Source organism: Dermacentor albipictus, chromosome 1 (assembly GCF_038994185.2).
Source record: "Dermacentor albipictus isolate Rhodes 1998 colony chromosome 1, USDA_Dalb.pri_finalv2, whole genome shotgun sequence".
NCBI classification, from domain to species: domain Eukaryota; kingdom Metazoa; phylum Arthropoda; class Arachnida; order Ixodida; family Ixodidae; genus Dermacentor; species Dermacentor albipictus.
The window spans coordinates 277,601,115-277,619,918 of record NC_091821.1 but is presented as its reverse complement, the minus strand read 5'-3'; the positions used below and the strand labels follow the sequence as shown (position 1 = coordinate 277,619,918).

Here is an 18,804-nt window from a genome sequence, read left to right as displayed (position 1 = left end):
TGCTTTTGACAAAACAGGACTTTGACAAAGAAATGTGTCAAACAAACATGACGCTTCGTCGCCTGTTTCTGCCGGGGTACAAAAAGGACGCCTCGCGTCGCGATTTCTCTGGAGTAATGAGTGTGGCGAGTTCGGTCACATGACACGAAGCGCGATTGTTCATGTTACCCTCCGCGCACAAACTAAGAACTCGCAAACGTTTATAAGGGATCAAGACGGTAAGATCTTCGAAGGAGAAAACGAGCTGCGGTACAAGAGTGACGTCATTAGGGATAACTTCGGCAAGAAAGAAAGCGTAGCCCAGACGCAATCAGATTCAGCAGCGCAGACGCCTTTGAGCCCAAAATTTAACGTAAAAAAAAAAACTTTACGTCGTCTAAAAGGCAGAAGAAAATCTTCCTAATAATACGGCAGTAGCATCACGTTAAGTTCCAATACAGCTAATCAAACAGCTGGGTCGAGATGAGCAAGGTGTCACGGCTTGTCGCCCGTTCGCCGTCAACACGAAGTCGTCGACGGGGCATGCAAGCCGGTTGGTCGTTCCATACTCAAGCGGACACAGCGAAGGAGCCAGAGACGAGAGAAAGAACGAAAGAAAAAAATTATACGCTGACTACACACAATTTAAACGGAACACAAAACACACAAGAACACTAATACACATGCACTTAATCTAGATCAACGATAAAGGCAAAATAAATACTGCGAACCGTTAACAGTAAATATAGAAATTAGCACTACACAAAACACACTTAACGGTGGTCAACTAAACAGAGCTCAAAAGAAAACAAATGATGGCGTACGCATGACCGGGCGGCAGCAGCAAGTCCATAAAGCGTGGAGTCGAAGGCCGAGCTTTCCCGAAGAACGCTGGCAGGCCGATGTCGTTGCGGTTGCTGGGCTGGGTTTCCAGGGAGTCTGACGTCTTCCCTCCTGCAGGTTGAGCTAAACTGAGGGGAATTACCGTGAGCTTCGTTGGAGACGTTGGTTTGCCGTCTCTTACGTCGACTAATAACTCGCAGTTCAGACGCGGCTAGGCAGCCCAGGCGATACTGGACAGCACTAGCTACTTGACGCTTCTCAGCAGATTGTAGGCTCAGCTTCTAGGCTCCTTAGCTCGGTCTAAAACCTGCGTTTAAATAACTTCTCGTTTTCCTAGTTCCCTGTGTTGGGGAACGGCAGATATTGGTGGCGATCCAATCAAATTCACCCTATTGCATCCCGGCTCCGCCCAAGGTCTTGGCCGCGCCCCTTTTTAATTAGGGGCGAAAGAACGGGTGATTACCCCTGCTGTTAGAGGTCGCGCGCTTGTATTGCACCACACACGCACACCCTTGAGTCCGTGGCGGGCATCTATTGTTCGTTAACAAACACAGGAGAAACTACGGCAGCCGTCCACACGGCGCCGTCGGCACGCATACACTGTCAGCAATTCGTGGACACAGGATCGCACAGAGACATCACACATTTCGGAGTATTCGCACCCTCGCCTTCTTAGCAAGCTTCTCAATGCACGCGCGGGGCAGGGAACACACCGGGGTTCCTACAAGAAGCTGTCGGGGCGCCACGGCCATGCCGACGACAAAAAGACAATAATCTCTAAACATGCTTTCGACTTCTTTCGGCCACTTGCCCGAGTGGCCGGCAAAAACCGTCTTGTTCGCCGGTTCCTATTCCTACGACCTTTTTGGCGCCCGTTGATCGGTGCTCCGCCGAATCGAATAATGCCGCACCGTGACACACAGTTGATAAATAGGATTTCAATTTGGCGGCGTGAAAGCAGGGTGAACCTTATCTATCAAGTGAAAGGTAAGGATACGACAAGCTTGTAGAGGACAATTACTGCGGCGTCAGTGATTTTAATAATGGCAATGAAAGCCATAATAATAGAGCTGTCGAAGTCGGTGCAGAAAAATTGTATACTGGGAGAGCTAAGAACATTATCGGCGAGGCCGACGCTTAGAAAATAATACCTTTGTACTAACTCAGTCCATGGAGATTTCAATTGCTCAAAGTGTACCTTTATGAATAGCAGTTCTATATAAAAGGGAGCTTTCAACAGCGTATCTCTATGGGACATTCTCAAGCAAGAGGGCACGGATAACGCTCTCGTGGAGCTGCTGAGGGAGACATACATACAGAAATACAAAAAATAATCTAACTTGCTCCAAGCTACGGCAAAAAACATTAGCTTAGTTCTGTTCAGCTATACGTGGCACTCGCATATTTTTAAATGTTGACACAAGTTCCGTGGGATACCCACTGTATATGGATAACCGCCTACAAAACGTATTGGAAGGCCGGAATGCCAACTACTAGTGGGAAGTGACGGTGGACTGAAGCAAGAATGCCGTCCGTCTCTATCGATGTTCACGCTTTGTGTCAAGGACATAAAAAGGTCACTAGAAAACAGTGAATGAGATTCTGATATATCTTACATACGTAATGGACAAAAGGTGCAACGGGGGATCCCTTGGCTGATGTATGTGGACGACATAGTGCTATTAGCGGGCAATGCACGAGATTTACAGAGAACATTGAATGCGTATGGCAATAGAGCGACATATGTTGGCCTTAATTCTAACGCAGAGATTTCGGGAATAATGATGTTTTTATGAATAGGCCAGTAATCACGTGGTATCAGTTCAGCAGCAAGTCATACGATTAGCCAAGAAATATAATTAGCTGGGGGTCTACACAAACAACGGAAAGACCTGATAAAACACCCACCAAGATATTCTGAGGATAAAGGAGAAGCGAATGCAACTATAAATAAGCAGAACGCACTTTGTGGCTGCAATAAATATGAGGTGGTGTGAAAAATCTGGAAAGGAGTAATAGTAAGAGCGCTAACATTCGGGTGTACTATTCTGTGCTTAGAATCAGAGGTTTTGGCGGCGTTGCAAGTTACCAAAGGTCCGTGGGCCGATTGGCATTAGGGGTTCACGGTAAAATTGGGAATGAGGCAGTGCAGGGTGACATGCGTTGGGCCTATTTTGAAGTCAGAGAAGCGCAAAGCAAAATGAATTTTGAAGAAAGGCTCAGGAATGTGGACCAAAATAAATTCACGGTTAAAGTGCACAAGTACCTCTACTTGAAAAGTGTGGACACAGAATGTAGGAAGAGGTCAAGAAAGTTGGCAACCAAGTACAAGGTAATTGAAAGTGTAAATAGACAACCGACTTCAATGCCAGGGTAGGCAAGAAGCAGGCTGGAGACAAGTCAGTGGGGGCACATGGCATATGCTCTAGGAATAGCAGGGGAGAGTTATTAGTAGAGTTTGCAGAACAGAATAATATGCGTATAATGAGTGCCTTCTTCCGCAAGCGGGATATACGAAAGTGGACGTGGAGGAGCCCGAATGGCGAGACTAAAAATGAAATAGACTTTATACTCTGCGCTAACCCTGGCATCATACAACATGTGGACGTGCTCGGCAAGGTGCGCTGCAGTGACCATAGGATGGTAAGAACATGAATTAGCCTAGACTTGAGGAAAGAAAGGAAGAAACTGGTACATAAGAAGCCGATCAATGAGTTAGCGGTAAGAGGGAAAATAGAGGAATTCCGAATCACGCTACAGAACAGGTATTCGGCCTTAACTCAGGAAGAGGACCTTAGTGTTGAAGATATTAACGACAATCTTATGGGAATCGTTAAGGGATGTGCATAGAAGTCGCTGGTAACTCCGTTAGACAGGATGCCAGCAAGCTATCGCAGCAGACGAAAGATCTGATCAAGAAACGCGAATGTATGAAAGCCTCTAACCCTACAGCTACAATAGAACTGGCGGAACTATATACGGATAGAGTATAATACGGATAGAATTGAACATGCTCTCAGGAATGGAGAAAGCCTAAAAGCAGTGAATAAGAAACCAGGAATAGGCAAGAATCAGATGTATGCGTTAAGAGATAAAGCCGGCAGTATCATTACTAATATGGATGAGATCGTTGAAGTGGCTGAGGAGTTCTATAGAGATTTATACAGTACGAGTGGCACCCAAGACGATAATGGGAAGAGAGAATAGTCTAGAGGAATTTGAAATCTTACAAGTAATGCCAGAAGAAGTAAAGAAAGCCTTGGGAGCTATGCAAAGGGGGAAGGCAGCTGGGGAGGATCAGGTAACAGCAGATTTGTTGAAGGATGGTGGGCAGATTGTTGTAGCAGAAGCTTGATGTGGGTGAGTTGGTTATGCATACTTGATGAAATGAGCGCTACGAAGACGCGGACGAAAGAATAACAAGTACGACAAACAAGGCGCTACTTCCAACTAAATGTTTTTTGAAGAAACAGAACTGTAGAGCGCCCCTGCACACTACATGCCTGGTACGGACCGAAAACAGTGCTGAGCGCTGGTGTGAGTCGCGTACACAGGCACTTTGTTATGAGCTTATAATCGCAGTTCAGAAGCGTGATTGGACGCCATGCTCTCAGATCGGAGCTCCTCGACTCATCCTTACAAAGGAGAGTGATTAGCCCTTCTCGTTGAGACGATGACAAAGTCCCTTCACTGAGTAGCCTGTTCACCAGTAATGTGAACGGCTTCCCTAACACTGTCCAAAATTTAACATAAAATTCGACTGTAAGACCGTCGGATCCTGGACTGCGATTTCGCTTCATAGACTTCAAGGCCGAAAATAGCTCGTCCTCATCTATGGCTGAGTCGCACACTTGCGGGGGCTCAGCTGGTAAAGCAAACGGAAAGACAGCTGGAGAGGCAACTGGTTCGGCATACAAGGACATGTAAAAATGCCTCGCCAGTGCAAGAACTCCATCTGGTGAGTCGACTATGCTACCATCTCTCGGATCTATTAGGGAAGAGAGAGCTGTGCTCTTCCTTGAAAGGTGTTTACGTAGGACGTTTCTGCTGCACCACGCTTCCATTTCCCACAGCTATGCCCGGGTTGTGGCCCTCAAGCCATCCCAGCGTCGCTGCAGGAGGATGCGAAGTTCCTTTCTGAGTGAGGCCAGCGCCGGAGCAACACCAGGCCCGCTGGACAGTGGCCTCGAGAGAAGGAGGATCGCTTTGGAGACGATTTTAATCTCCTCACGCTCGACGCTTGCCCCAAGACCTGAAGCACTCACGCACCCTGACCTTCACGTCATCCCAATCCGTACCGCTTGGGTTCGCTGTGTTATGAAGCGATCGAAATAGTATGGATGATACCTCTCCGGTTGCCTGCCTATCTTTTAGGAGACGTGGATTTAAGCGCCACGGCCTCTTTGCTCTTGATACTTAGCTAGAATCGGCGAACCGCAGAATTAGGAAGCTGTGGTCGCTAAGAAGGCTTCCTTCGCTGACCGAGGAGCTGCTCTATCGCGCACGAAATAGCTCGCACACAGGACATTACTACTCCATTTGCTACCGTCACAGGGGTCCACGCTTCTCGCCTCGTTTTTTACGGAATTACTCAGTGAAAAATACAAATGGTCTAAAATATTCTCATTGCAGCAAATATACGTCATGGAGAGCAGAATTCCTTTAGTAAAGGAAAGCTTTCCAACATTTCTATGCATACCTCCCTGGAGTTTGGGGTTTGGCGCATCTGCCCGATCGGTCTTTCGCCGAGTAAAGTGCACTTTACTGTTCATCTATCTCTAGTATAGGCCTGCTCTATTCGGAGCGCCGACCCTGTATGTAGTGTCATTACACAGAGGGTCATTCCCGAAGAAAGTATAATGCGCGGTTACGTGGCTCACGTGGTACCGCCGTGTCCGCGTCTTGCTGTCTTCATATGGCAGGTAGGTAACCGCTATTGTGCAAAAATGCCGAGCAGAATATATATAAAACATCACCTTCAGATTCCAACATGTGGGCTGAATCTGCATATTCGTTTATTTCTGCATGTTTGATGCGCTCCTGACCAGGGGCTCATGGACCTGTAAGCGAAACAGGCGGCCGCGTGTACAGGCCGGCATTTTGGAAATCGCGGAGGGGGCGTAAATATCAAGGAGAGATGCACAAAATGCTACAACGCGATGCATGATTATAATACCTGATTAGTCGCCTCGTTTTGCAAGGGGTAGAAATAGACATCATCATTGTCGTCGTCATCATGATCACGAACGGCAGAGCCCGGTTATCACTGTGGATTGTGTCGGCACTATCGTGGGCACGCCACGAAAAAGTGAGCTATTTTGTAGCGGACACGCCACGCCTTTTTTCATGCGGTGGAAGCCTTCGGCGGCGGCAGCAGCACGGGCGAACTGCAGCAGTACACTCAAAGCGAGGCGGCTGGTTGCGGTGATTGATATAACTACGCCACTGAGCTCGACGCGAACACGGAACACGTGCAGTTTGTGTTTTTAGAGCGCAGCTCTAAGGCGCCCGTTCCTGCGGCGAGCGTACATGGTAGCGGATGTAAGTGGTAGCGCAGATTCCATAGAAGTCTATACGTTCGAAACATGGCCGTTCATCGGCGGTCGATGGGGCATAGCGCCATGTTTGCGACGATGGAACACATCTGGCGGAAGAAAAAAAAAGTCGCAGTTTCCCCGGAAAGGCGCAGCATTGATTGCGATAGCAAATTAGTAGCCAGCTATACGAAGTAAGGCTAGTAGTTTTATCGGCCGTATAAACTCGGAAACTAAATGAATTAACACGCAGGCTGACAGTGCGCACAAGCAAACATGAACACATCACGCTCAATGAGCCCGGACACTCGCTGTCGAAGCGCTGGTGTGACCAAGCGTGGCAGCAGCAGCGAGCGAAGTGATCTTCGTGCCGTCAATCGCTTCAACGCACGAGCGGCTAGAATACAGCGCGCATAAAGGTACGAACCATCAGCAGGTTCCTTTCAAGATACGGCGCACGTAACAGCGTGGCCGTGCCAAGTACGCAATGGTTGGAGGAGTCGAAGCCTCCCCTCCATATATGGCGCGCGAGATTGAGCCGCGATCGTGAGTTCCCCTATCGCTCGGCCGCGAAATGCGCAGTTGCTGCCGGAGCCCCCCTCTCCCCTCCCTTCCCTTCCAACGACCCATGGCTTCTCGCGCGACGCAAGACGGCGCGTTTGCTCTCAGCTTTCTCCTTTACGCGCAAGCCAGATTGAGGCTTCCCTCGTGTGCTTTCACTCGCACATGCAGCATACGAGACGCGGCGACGGTGTTATCGCCCTTGGAAACATCATGGCGACGTCAACGGTAAAAAATCGCCGGGTATGTCCATATAATTCATCATCAGCAGCAGCCTGGTTACGCGCACTGCAGGGCAAAGGCCTCTCCCATACTTCTCCAACAACCCCGGTCATGTATAATTGTGGCCATGTCGTCCCTGCAAACTTCTCAATCTCGTCCGCCCGCCTAACTTTCTTCCGCCCCCTGCTACGCTTCCCTTCCCTTGGAATCCAGTCCGTAACCCTTAATGGCCATCGGTTATCTTCCCCCCTCATTACATCTACTGTCCATTCCCATATTTTTTCTTGATTTCAAATAAGATGTCATTAACTCGCGTTTGTTCTCTCACCCAATCTGCTCTTTTGTTATCCCTTAACGTTACACCCATCATTCTTCTTTCCATAGGTCGTTGCGTCGTCCTCAATTACAGTAGAACCCTTTTCGTAAGCCTCCAGGTTTCTGCCTCGTAGGTGAGTACTGGTTAGACACAGCTACTATACGCTTTTCTCTTGAGGGATAATGGCAACCTGCTGTTCATGATCTCAGAATGCCTGCCAAACGCACCCCAGCCCATTCTTATTCTGATTATTTCCGTCTCATGGTCCGGATCCGCCGTCACTACCAGCCCTAAGTAGATGTATTCCCTTACCACTTCCAGTGCCTCGCTACCTATCGTAAACTGCTGTTCTCTTCCGAGACTGTTAAACATTACTTTAGTTTTCTGCAGATTAATTTTGAGACCCACTCTTCTGCTTTGCCTATCCAGTAAATGAGCATGCATTGGTTCGCTGAGTCCCCTGAGTTACTAATTGGTCCCCTGAGTTACTAAGCAAGGCAATATCATTAGCGAATCGCAAGTTACTAAGGTATTCTCCATTAACTTTTATCCCCAATTCTTCCCAATCCAGGTCTCTGAATACCTCCTGTAAACAAGCTGTGAATAGCATTGGAGAGATCGAATCTCCCTGCCTGACGCCTTCCTTTATTGGAATTTTGTTGCTTTCTTTATAGAGGACTACGGTGGCTGTGGAGCCGCTATAGATATCTTTCAGTATTTTTACATACCGCTCGTCTACACCCTGATTCCGTAATGCCTCCATGACTGCTGAGGTTTCGACAGAATCAAACGCTTTCTCGTAATCAATGAAAGCTATATATAAGGGTTAGTTATATTCCGCACATTTCTCTATCACCTGATTGATAGTGTGATTATGGTCTCTTGTTGAGTAGCCTTTACGGAATCCTGCCTGGTCCTTTGCTTGACAGATGTCTAAGGTGTTCCTGATTCTATTTGCGATTACCTTAGTAAATATTTTGTAGGCAACTGACAGTAAGCTGATCGGTCTATAGTTTTTGAAGTCTTTGGCGTCCCCTTTCTTATGGATTAGGATTATGTTAGCGTTCTTCCAAGATTCCGGTACGCTCGAGGTCATGAGGCATTGCGTATACAGGGTGGCCAGTTTCTCTAGAACAATCTGCCCACCATCCTTTAACAAATCTGCTGTTACCTGATCCTCCCCAGCTGCCTTCCCCCTTTGCATAGCTCCCAAGGCGTTCTTTACTTCTTCCGGCGTTACCTGTGGGATTTCGAATTCCTCTAGAGTATTCTCTCTCCATATAATTGCTATCGCAATAAAATAATCTGACACCATATCCATTAAAGACAGAAGTGACGTCATTTTGTTCTCAAAGGTGCAACATTTGTTTTGGTGGCCAGTCATTAGAGCTGCATTTTCAAATACTCCGCCATTCAACTTTCAACGCAGAAAACCATGCAGCAAAACGTCAGCTGCACGGACGTAGAAGCCGCACTTTTGCACTTGACATGCTTTCTTTGGAGGCCGACGAAAAACTTCGTTCAAGTGTGCTGGTTCCATCGTCGGACGCCAAGCCCGTCGGTGATCGCACCCGAAAACAACCAAAATAAACAATTATCTGGTATTCGGAGCTCACCAGGTTTGAACAAGGTTTTGAATGAACAGGTTAAGAAACAATGAAGCTGTCCGCGCCACATATAGACTAACGTCGACAAGCAAAACAACCCGGCGTGTGAAGGTGGCGTATTGCAACAGGTGCGCGCCTTTCTGCACACTTCAGGAGCTGCAGTGCATTGCAAGTGAGCAGCGTGAACGGTTTCTGCACCCCCTCTTAGAGTGGGCGCTGAAAAAAGTATTTACTGATAATGATGAAGTAAAACAGAGCTGTCTTTTCTTTCCTTGCCACGCGTAAATGAAATTGATTAGGAATTGTATTTTCGTTGAGTGAATCAGACTGTCTCGTTTCAATTAAAAAAATCATGAGCCATTATACTTTGTGAAGGTCGATGACCAGCGAAGCTGTTTAGCACACGACGCAGAGGTGACACAGCATTTTGAACAAGGTACGAACTCATTTACCGTGATTTTTATATGAATTAGCGTGGACGACAAGACCATCGCCCCGAGAAGCCGGAGGAAACTAGACACGCATGGCGTTTAGACGGTACCACCGCCACGGGAGAGTGGAAGTAGGCAAGCGCTTGGAACGCTGACAAAGAGAGGGCGGTGCGAACGTAGACATGGCCGACGTGGGTTAAAGTGTAGTATCTGTTTTTACCAGCTTAATATCTGATACGAGTTTTATTTGAATCCAATATATTCAACTTATTTTTTGCAAGTTGGCGGAGTGCATGAAGCCTGCTCCACCTCCGCCGAGGGGCAGTCCGGTATTGGACTATCCCCGGGATCGTCCCGCGGTTTTAGCACACGCAGAACAAAAAATTACAGGGTCTCTTAAGAGCTCTCCCAAGAGGTGAACGGCGAAAGCCTACTCTTCCTCCACTTATCGTTCGCCTCTTTCTCTTTGCCTCTTCTCTTTCTCTTCTTTCTTTTAGTTATCACTGCTCACTACTAAGCATGTTTAGTCATTTGTAATAAATTGTGGTCACTACACGCGGTCGTTGGACATGTTAGTCATTTCGTACTCATTAGCAGTCATTACAAGTCATTTCAGTCATTATTAGTCATTACTCGTCATTGCTAAGCATGTTCAGTAATTTCTAATCCATTGTAGTCGTTACAAGTTGTCGTGAGACATATTGTTCTTTTCATAGTCATTACTAGTCATTACAATAATTTCAGTCATTATTAGTCATTACTGCTCACTAGTAAGCATTTTTAGTCATCTGTTATCCATTGTGGTCATTACAAGCCGTCGTTAGACATATCGGTCATTTCGTAGTAATTTTAGTCATTACTACTCGTTACTAGACATTTCTAGTCAACTGTGTTCATTACAAGCCGTCGTAGACATATTGGTCATTTCAGATTTATTAGTAGTCATTACAAGTCATTAGCAGTCATTATTAACCTCTACCAATCTCTATTAAAACGTTATCGTTCGCTGTCACTGTCAATCATTCTTCATACTTTAATTTGTCTTCACATGACGTGATGACGCTTCGGCGGACGCTCCGTCGGTCAGGTCTGCTGACAGAAACTTCACCATGAGCCTAGAAAGGCTCATGGTGAAGCCGGGAGGGAGCGCTAATGCGTGAGCAAGAGCGGGTGCGGCAGAGGATATGTGGGGACTTTTGCTCATTCAATATATGACTATGCCTGTGCATTACGGACGAGTTTCTTAGCGCGTGTTGTATGCGCTTGTCGCTATGCGCGCCGGCAGAAGTTGCGGGGCAAGGTTGTGCTTAACCTAGCATCGCAAGTTGGCGGCTCGACGCAATTATATTTATTCAGTCGTGTCGTTTGGTAATTAAAACAACGTGTCAGTATTTCGCATCATTGGCGGCGCCCCCAGGAGACCAAAGGCTGCGCGTGCCAGAGGAGTAAAAGATTGGCTGTCCGCGATAGCGGACAGCCAATTTTTTATGCGAACACCCACTGGCACGCTTCGGCCGCCGCGGCCCCAACCCACGGGCCACTCTGCTTCCAGCTTCCAGCACCCCCCGCTACCGCTTGGGTGCCTTCGAGATCTTGTGCCGCCTGCTTTAATATAACCTCAGGTGCTTTCCTGAGGCCTCGGTTTGCCGGTTACATGTGCCCTCCTGGAGCAGTGCTCGTAAAAAATGCAATCTATCATCCGCGACTAACAAAGCGACCCGCGTTTTGTACAACACAGTCAGAACCTTGCCCCTTCAGAGAAAGTGATCGCCAAATGGGGCGTCCGTGCCAACTGCCTCAGCGCGCGGGCAGTCAGCGGCGGAGCGTAAACTCTACCCCCCTCCGCCTTGCCGGCACGCCTAAGGACAAACGCACGCTACACGCGCGAAGAAACTTCTCCTCCGTAGTGCCTAGGCAGAGTCACATATTCAAGGAGCAAAGGCCCCCAGATTTTCTCTCTCGCACCTTCTCATACTCGCGCCTGCGCAGAAACGTCGAGCGCCATCAAAAGCGCCACGCCCCGCTATACCTACTAGCAGTTGTGAAAACGCTCCCCGGACAAGGGGGCTGCTGTGGTGCAAGACAACTGAGTTACTCGGTCCAGGAACCCGCGTCGCAGAAAATTCGGCGTCGGACGTCGCATCAACAAAAAACATTTTCGGACCACCTATACCCAGGCCGTCCATACGATGCAAGGAATTGACTGAACTAATTGAACTTCTCAAGCTAAAATACTTAGACTACTATGACTAGCACTTACTTACTTAAATACTTAGACTACTATGACTAGCACACAACCAACACATATGATAGCTCTCGGATTCTAATTTGACTATACGAGAAAACATAAATCTGTTACGCGAAAACTCAAAGAAAGCTCTTCACACACGAACCGGCCGCGACGTCCGCAATTTTGCGTGAGCCGGCGTGATAGGTGTCTTGAGGACCAAGGAGCAGCGCGCCCGGTTCCTTGTATTAATGCCAGCTGGCGGTCGCCTCCGCCGCATCGCGGCCAACGGAAGAGGCAGTGGTTTCAGCACAAAAATGGCCTTCGTGCATAGCGTTCGCGGCAAGCGTTTCCAGGTAAACATTACGGTTACATACGCTCCGGTTGCCGGAAAGTATGAGGAGCAGTCAGGTATCTTTGAATGCTATCGCGTTCCACTCTTAAAGGGGGAACTAAAGCGTCCTTCAAATTTTACAGCGAAGCTTTATACCTCTACCGTCCAAAGAAATTTTCGTGTCGTTGTCGTGATAAGAAAAAAACTCCCCTTACGTGGGCCGATCTCGGAGATAGTGCAATGTCGGGCCGAAACGCGGCGAAGGTGAAGGAGGCGTTAAGCACTCCCCATACATGCGCCGATCCCGAAGATAGTGCAATGCCGGGCCGACCCGCGGCGGAGGTGCAGTTCGCGATTAAGGGGCCCACATACACAGCTTCGCTGGTTATCCTTTTTCGCCGAGTGGAAGGGCACTCAGCTTTTTCTTTACCAATGCTTGTGTCCTCATCACATAGTCGCGTTTCAATCGATGCTTCTATAACCGCCTTAGCTGATGTGGGTGATAATTTGTTCTGAACCACTCTTCGCCCGAAGCTTCGTGACCTATGTGGATCGACCTTGGCGGAGTGCAGCAAGAGATGAAAGACGGCGTTAGCGAAGAGGGCGCGAGACGGAAAGCGGAGGAGTATGTAGCGAAATCTTGAGGTGGAAAGCGGAGGAGGGTGCGGCAAAAGCTTTGCCGCACCCTCCTCAAGCAAGGGCATTGCGGCGACGATGGCTACGAGATGGCGCCATAGTAGCGTGCGTCATCTGTGTGGAAACAAAGCGCTGCATGAGCGAAGGTCTGTCTGCGGCGGCTGCTGTGAATTGCGCCCACATATCACCTACGCGCTTCCTCTCGTGATCTGCGGATTAGTGAGGCAGTCGCGCCACACTTAGCTACGTTTTCAACGTGCCGCACGAGGAAGATTGTCCGCGCCAGCCAATATATCGCAGAATGAAAACACGCATAAAGCTGCGCTCAAATTTCGCATTAGGAAGTATCGTAATCGTCGGTGAATTCTTTTCCTTCCACTCGATCTCTGCCCTCGCTGATTCGCGTGCGGAGCAGGATTCTGCCTCTTCTGTGTGATCTCGTGAATAGTTCGCCGGTGCGCAGAGAGGGGAGCGCAACAAGCGCACGCGAACCGCGTCACAGATTTAACTGTACGGTAGCGCGATTAAAAGACAGTACAAAAGGACACACAGAGACACACACAGCGCTGTGTGTGTCTTCTTTTGTCCTGTCTTTTAATCGCGCTACCGTACACCTTTTCAAGATGCGTTACGAACAAGTCCACATTGCAACCCTCGTGCACGTCATAGCGTCACCCGTGGCGCGCAGTGATTGGAGTGGCAAGGAAAAAAATGTCATGCATTTGCGGGTATCATTTCGATCTCCACTGCACTACATTTGCCACCATCGTCGTAGCAAAGTCTTGTCGTTGTTATCTAGGTTTTATCTAGGCTTCATCGTGCTCATCGCCATCGTCTTCTTATACACCCGCTCATATCACGCAGGCAATTGCCCGCGTTACACGGGCACATTATACAATCTGGTAACATCTTGCGTAAGCCCAAATGAGCCTCGGTAGTCAGCTATACTTGCAGAACGCTTCGCACCTTCGCTGACTCAGGGTGCGTCGGAGCTGTATAATTTTAGAGCGCGCTTTGCTATAGGCACTTACAGCGTTTCTTGCATATATTTTCAAGTGTTAAGAGTATGAAAATGTTGCTTCCTTTATTTATTCAAATCCCCACGACAGACCGTGTGTACACGAATTCAGCGTGCGTGGACGAAATTGAACGTCGTTAGGTGCGTAACTAATCAACATCTGAGTACATTTGCGCTTCAAGGATCCAATTCACAATGCTTTTCGTTTGTAAATGCCCTTCGTCGTTGGTGGATTGCTTTCGTTAGTACATGTCGGCGACATGTTTGACTAGAATCTTCTCTAACAAACAGTTTTAGCATTTAGCACAGCAGCGCCATAGTATTAATTTTGCTCGATTATTTTCTTGTCGCGCACCGCTGCACGGATTGTGTGTTGTGGGGTCTTGGGGTCTTACAGGAGTACCGACCACCGCGGGTTCGACGTTAGCGAGCCTCAGGGCCGCGTCAGCCGTCAGCCTCTAGCGCCGCTGCGCGCGTGCTCAGGCCACAAGGGGCTACCGAGCGATGCACGCAAGATTACAGTTAGCGGAAACCGTTTATTGTCTCCAACGGCACCCGACACTGCACGAACGCCCGGTCCCGGGACGGCGGGGAACCAGAGGGGTCCCGCACCAAGGGCGGAAAATACAGTTAGGGGCGCGTGTAGCACGCCGCTGCGAGAGCACAGGCTCAAGCTGGGACACGCCGCTAGGAACAGTCCCGACGGCTATGCTACTTGCGCTCGCGATAATCGATGGGCCAACTCGCGAGAGCTCGGGCAATCTTCTTCGGCTTGGGCCTCCGATAAGTGCGGCTCGGCGTGGTACGACCTCCGCGAGCACTAGGCACCCGTTTTTCGGCTTAGCGTCTGGACAGGATCAACACGCGCTCACCGCACGGGCGCTCAGTCGAGCTCAGTCCTAGTCACAAAGGTGTCGGCGGACGAAAGGAAATATGTACGCAGCTGGCGCCGTCCAAAGGAGCGAGAGAGCCGCTACTGTCACGGCAGTAGCCACTACGGGCCGCATCGTGGCGTCACTAGCTCCGCCCTCACCGCGAACCACCGCGAGTGGAGCGCCACCTCTGACAACTGGTTCGGAGCGAGGATGATGTGGCTTAAGGATTGCAGAGCATAGGTGAAATGCGCCCGCGCAATGGCGCGTTGAATTCCCCAAATCCCCACAGTTAACTGTAACGTAGACCGCTCGCACCACTGACGTACTGGGAAAATGAACCGGAATAGAACCGTTACATTATCCATGCCTAGGTTTCTTTCTTTCTTTATTTCCTTAAAGACCCCACACGGGGGTATTACACAAAGGGTGGGATAGCAACAATTGTTAAAACAATATTCGTTAAGGTGACAGAATCGATGACACTTCTTCCGTGAATGCAGATGAACTAGTGATGGCAGCGATGCCGTAAGGAAGGCCGTTACATTCTACAATTACACGTGGGAAAAACGAGGATGAAAAAGTGACAGTGCGTGTTTTGAGGCGAGCGACACTTAATGAATGACCAGTACCACGTGATGTTGGCGGTGAAATGTATGGTGCGATGGCGAGCGGACTCTAAAAAAATTATGAACTAATAAGCTGGCCATGCGACGGCGATACGGAGTTGGGAAATTGGAGTCTGCTTTTAAGGAGGATGCGCTGATGTCTTAAGAATATGCTGAGTGAATGAACCCAGCAGTGCGATTCGGCAGGGCTTCAAGGGCGTTTACAAGGTAAATTTCATGCGGGCGTCACATAGCAGAAGCGTATTCAAGTTTAGGTCTAATGAACGATTCGTATGCTAGTAGTTTTACGTGGAGAGGAGCTTTCCGTTACTTTTTCTTAGCAGATAACTTTTTGTTCCAGTATAACGTTATTCACGTGCGAACACCAGTCGATGTCGTGAGAAATTTGCAAGATTTAACTGGTTCAATAGGCTTATTTTTTATTACATAAGTGAATATGAGAGGATTTCGACGGCGGGTTACTGACATTGCTTTGAATTTAGAAGGACTTTAGCATTGGCCAGTCGTCACACCATTTTTGATTATTGTTTAGGCCGTTCCGAATTAACACTTGGTCACTGGAGTTAGTTATGGTGCGGTAGACAACACAATCGTCAGCAAATACGCGGATGTGAATAGAGACATTAGGTGGTAGATCATTAATATGTATTAAGAAAAGGAGGGGTCCTAGCACAGAGCCCTGTGGAACGCCTGATGTTACAGGAAGCGGGTTAGAAGCACTATTATTGATTTGCACAAACTGTGAGCGATTAGTAAGAAATCCTTGTATCCATCTTAGAATGTTAGGGTGAATATTCAACTGTAGCAGGCGTTGATGAGCTGCTTTGCCAAAGCCTTTGCGAAATCGAGGAAAATTGCGTTAGTCTGTGTATTAGCATCGAGTTTTGAATGCAGATCATGAAGAAAGATGGCCAACTGGGTTTCACAAGAAAATCTCTTGCGGAAACCGTGCTGTGATGAATGGAAAAAAATAGTTTGAGTCGTGAAAGTCCATTAATTGTGAGAAAATGACATGTTCCATGATTTTGCAAGGGACGCTTGTTATGGAAATCGGGCGGTAGCTTAGTGGTGAGTTCCTATTACCTGATTTGTAGACTGGAACGACCTTGCCCACTTTCCATTCGATCGGTAGGTTACCTGTGGTTAACGATTGTGAAAACAGCAAGATTAACTAGGGTGGTTGCTTGGGCTAGTTGGTTGGCAGCGCTGTGTATGTCGTCTATACTGTCCTTGTCCTTTGCGCTGTACGCTATTTTTGAGCAAGATTAGAAAAGAAGCAGAAATGATTTTAGTGCTTTTAGGAGCTTGAAGTAATCTTGTCAGGGCCAGCAGATGATGACATCTTGAGGATTTCTATTAGGCTGCAGATACCATTTAATGAAAAAATTATGGGTGGCATTTCTGACATGGCAGGAGCAGGAATGCTTTGATGGGCGCATCGGATTCCATGGTGAAAACTGAAGAAAATGCTGTGTTAGAAATGTTAGCGCAGTCAGCGTCTGATAAAAGATCACCCATTTCGTTCGGGATGCTGATAGTACGGGGTGTGTGGGGATTAATGATGTGCCAAAATTTTTTCAGGTTATCAGTTATCATGCGGTGAAGGTCGTTATGATAAAACAAGTCTTTATGTCTTCGGATAGCCTCCAAGTAGACACGCTCAGACTCGTAGTATCTTTCTAACGCGCCGGGGCTTGATTTCATTCTTGGGGATCAAAAAAGACGTTTCTTTTTGTTCTCTGGAGTTTTAAGTGTTTTGTTAAACCATGGCTGATGTCGGTTAGCGCGAACGGTTATAGTTGGAATGTACTTCTCTGCTAGGTTGCTAAGTTTATTCTGAAAGAGAGACCAGTTATTTTCCACAGAGCGTAATTTTTTTAAATTCGAAAGCATGCCCTTAGGCATAATACAAAAAGACGTTAGAAATACACGAACAGATTCGATTCATGCAAAAAATTTAGGAGCGAACGATGATGGGGTCCATGAATCCAACGTTCAAGGTCGGGTGGGCGGCCAGGCCGAAGGCCTGTTGCCCGGAGATGGCGGAGACGGCGTTGATGAAGTCCTGGGCACGTCCATAATAGGTGTGTCACTGTCACATTTTGGATTCCTGTGTTGCAAAATGGGCACGATGAGCCGTAAGGACCATCGTACTGTTGTGGCCAGAGAGCGGTCACAGACGGGGTGAGCGTGACCCCGAAACGTAGCCTCCTTAACGTAACCTCCTCTCGGCGGGTTAACCCACCAGGGAGGTCTGACCCACACGGAGGTATGAGAGCTCGTGTGGTACGTCGGAGGTTTTCCTTTTCCCGGATGAGTCGTCCACAGGCGTCTTCAGGAAAATGTGGAAGTGGGTATGTTGTAATCTGTGGGTGGGTTGCCATATCGCTTCAAGGAGACCCGGCAGGGCTGCTCGAGGCACCCACTGGACGCGTATGAGGATATTCGTAGTGGCAGCAAGACGGTGAATGTTATCTGAGAATAGAGTGGACCGAGACACCCTACGTATGTCGTGGATGGCTTGAGTCGAGTCTGTGCGAATGATGAGCTGAGAGTATCGAGCATCTTGAACAGTTGGTAGCAACGCGGCCAAGCCGTCTCGTATGGCAGCAAGCTCGGCAAGGTAGGCCGGTGGTGCAGGATCGGCAACATACAAGCACGTTTGGCCTGCCTCTGGTATCAATGGACACACGAGAGCTGTGTGAACCGTGGTGCCATTAACACTGGCATCAGTGTATGCTACAAGAGTCGCATCGTCTTGATTGTCATTGGCGCGATGAAGGCGGGAAACATGGGCATTCGCCTGACGAGGAACCGGGCTATACAGACTACCAAGAGGCTTATTGTCACTTAATTGTACCCTTTTCCACGGAGCTACATCGGGTCTCGTAGATGCTGGATGGTCTATTTCGTGTCCCATGTACTGGGCCAATGAAGCAGCCGAGCCGAAATATGATGGCTTTAGGGCGCGCGCGCATCGACGTTGGTGTACGAGTTCGTCAATAGTGTTGAGTTGGGACTCAGCCTGTAGGTTTGGCAACGGAGTGAGACGTGGTAGTCCCGTTATGGCCCGCATAGCTTCGTTATTATTGGCCTCAATGCGAGCCCATTGTGCCTTCGTGAGATGATGAAACTGGGCTCTGTAGACGAACCGTGGTTGCAATACAGAACGGACAAGAAGGCGAGCCATGTTGGTGCTCGCTCCGCCAGATTTATTCGCAATCCGACGTATCAACTGTATTGTTTCTGTGGCCTGTTGCTTTGCATTCTTGACCCATGGTGCCGCAGATCCGGAGGAATCCATTTCAAGGCCGAGTACACGGAGAGTTGAAGCCTCGTGTAATGGTTGCTTGTAACCGACCATTTTGTTAAATAATTATTTATGACGATGTTTTGCTATCTTATAAAAACCCACCCCTTATGTAATGCCCCTACGGGGGACCTTTAAGGTAATAAACTGAACTGAACTGAACTGAACTGATCCATAGTTAACTGAAGAGGCCGGAGTGCCAGTAGACGGCGTCCGTACTTGTTCGCTACTGACATGTACGTCGTCTTGTCCTTGGAAATGTCAAGGCCTATCTGAGCACACCAG

At 48.3% G+C, this 18,804-nt stretch overlaps 1 protein-coding gene and 1 pseudogene across 2 annotated transcripts in view; both read left to right on the top strand.

The window, feature by feature from the left end:
* The window catches only part of LOC139054397 (uncharacterized), a 105,339-nt gene that overhangs the window by 24,122 nt on the left and 62,413 nt on the right, over positions 1-18,804 (top strand). The gene's annotated exons all lie outside the window — the stretch shown is intronic.
* Positions 9,676-9,856, top strand: LOC139055085 (U2 spliceosomal RNA; annotated as a pseudogene).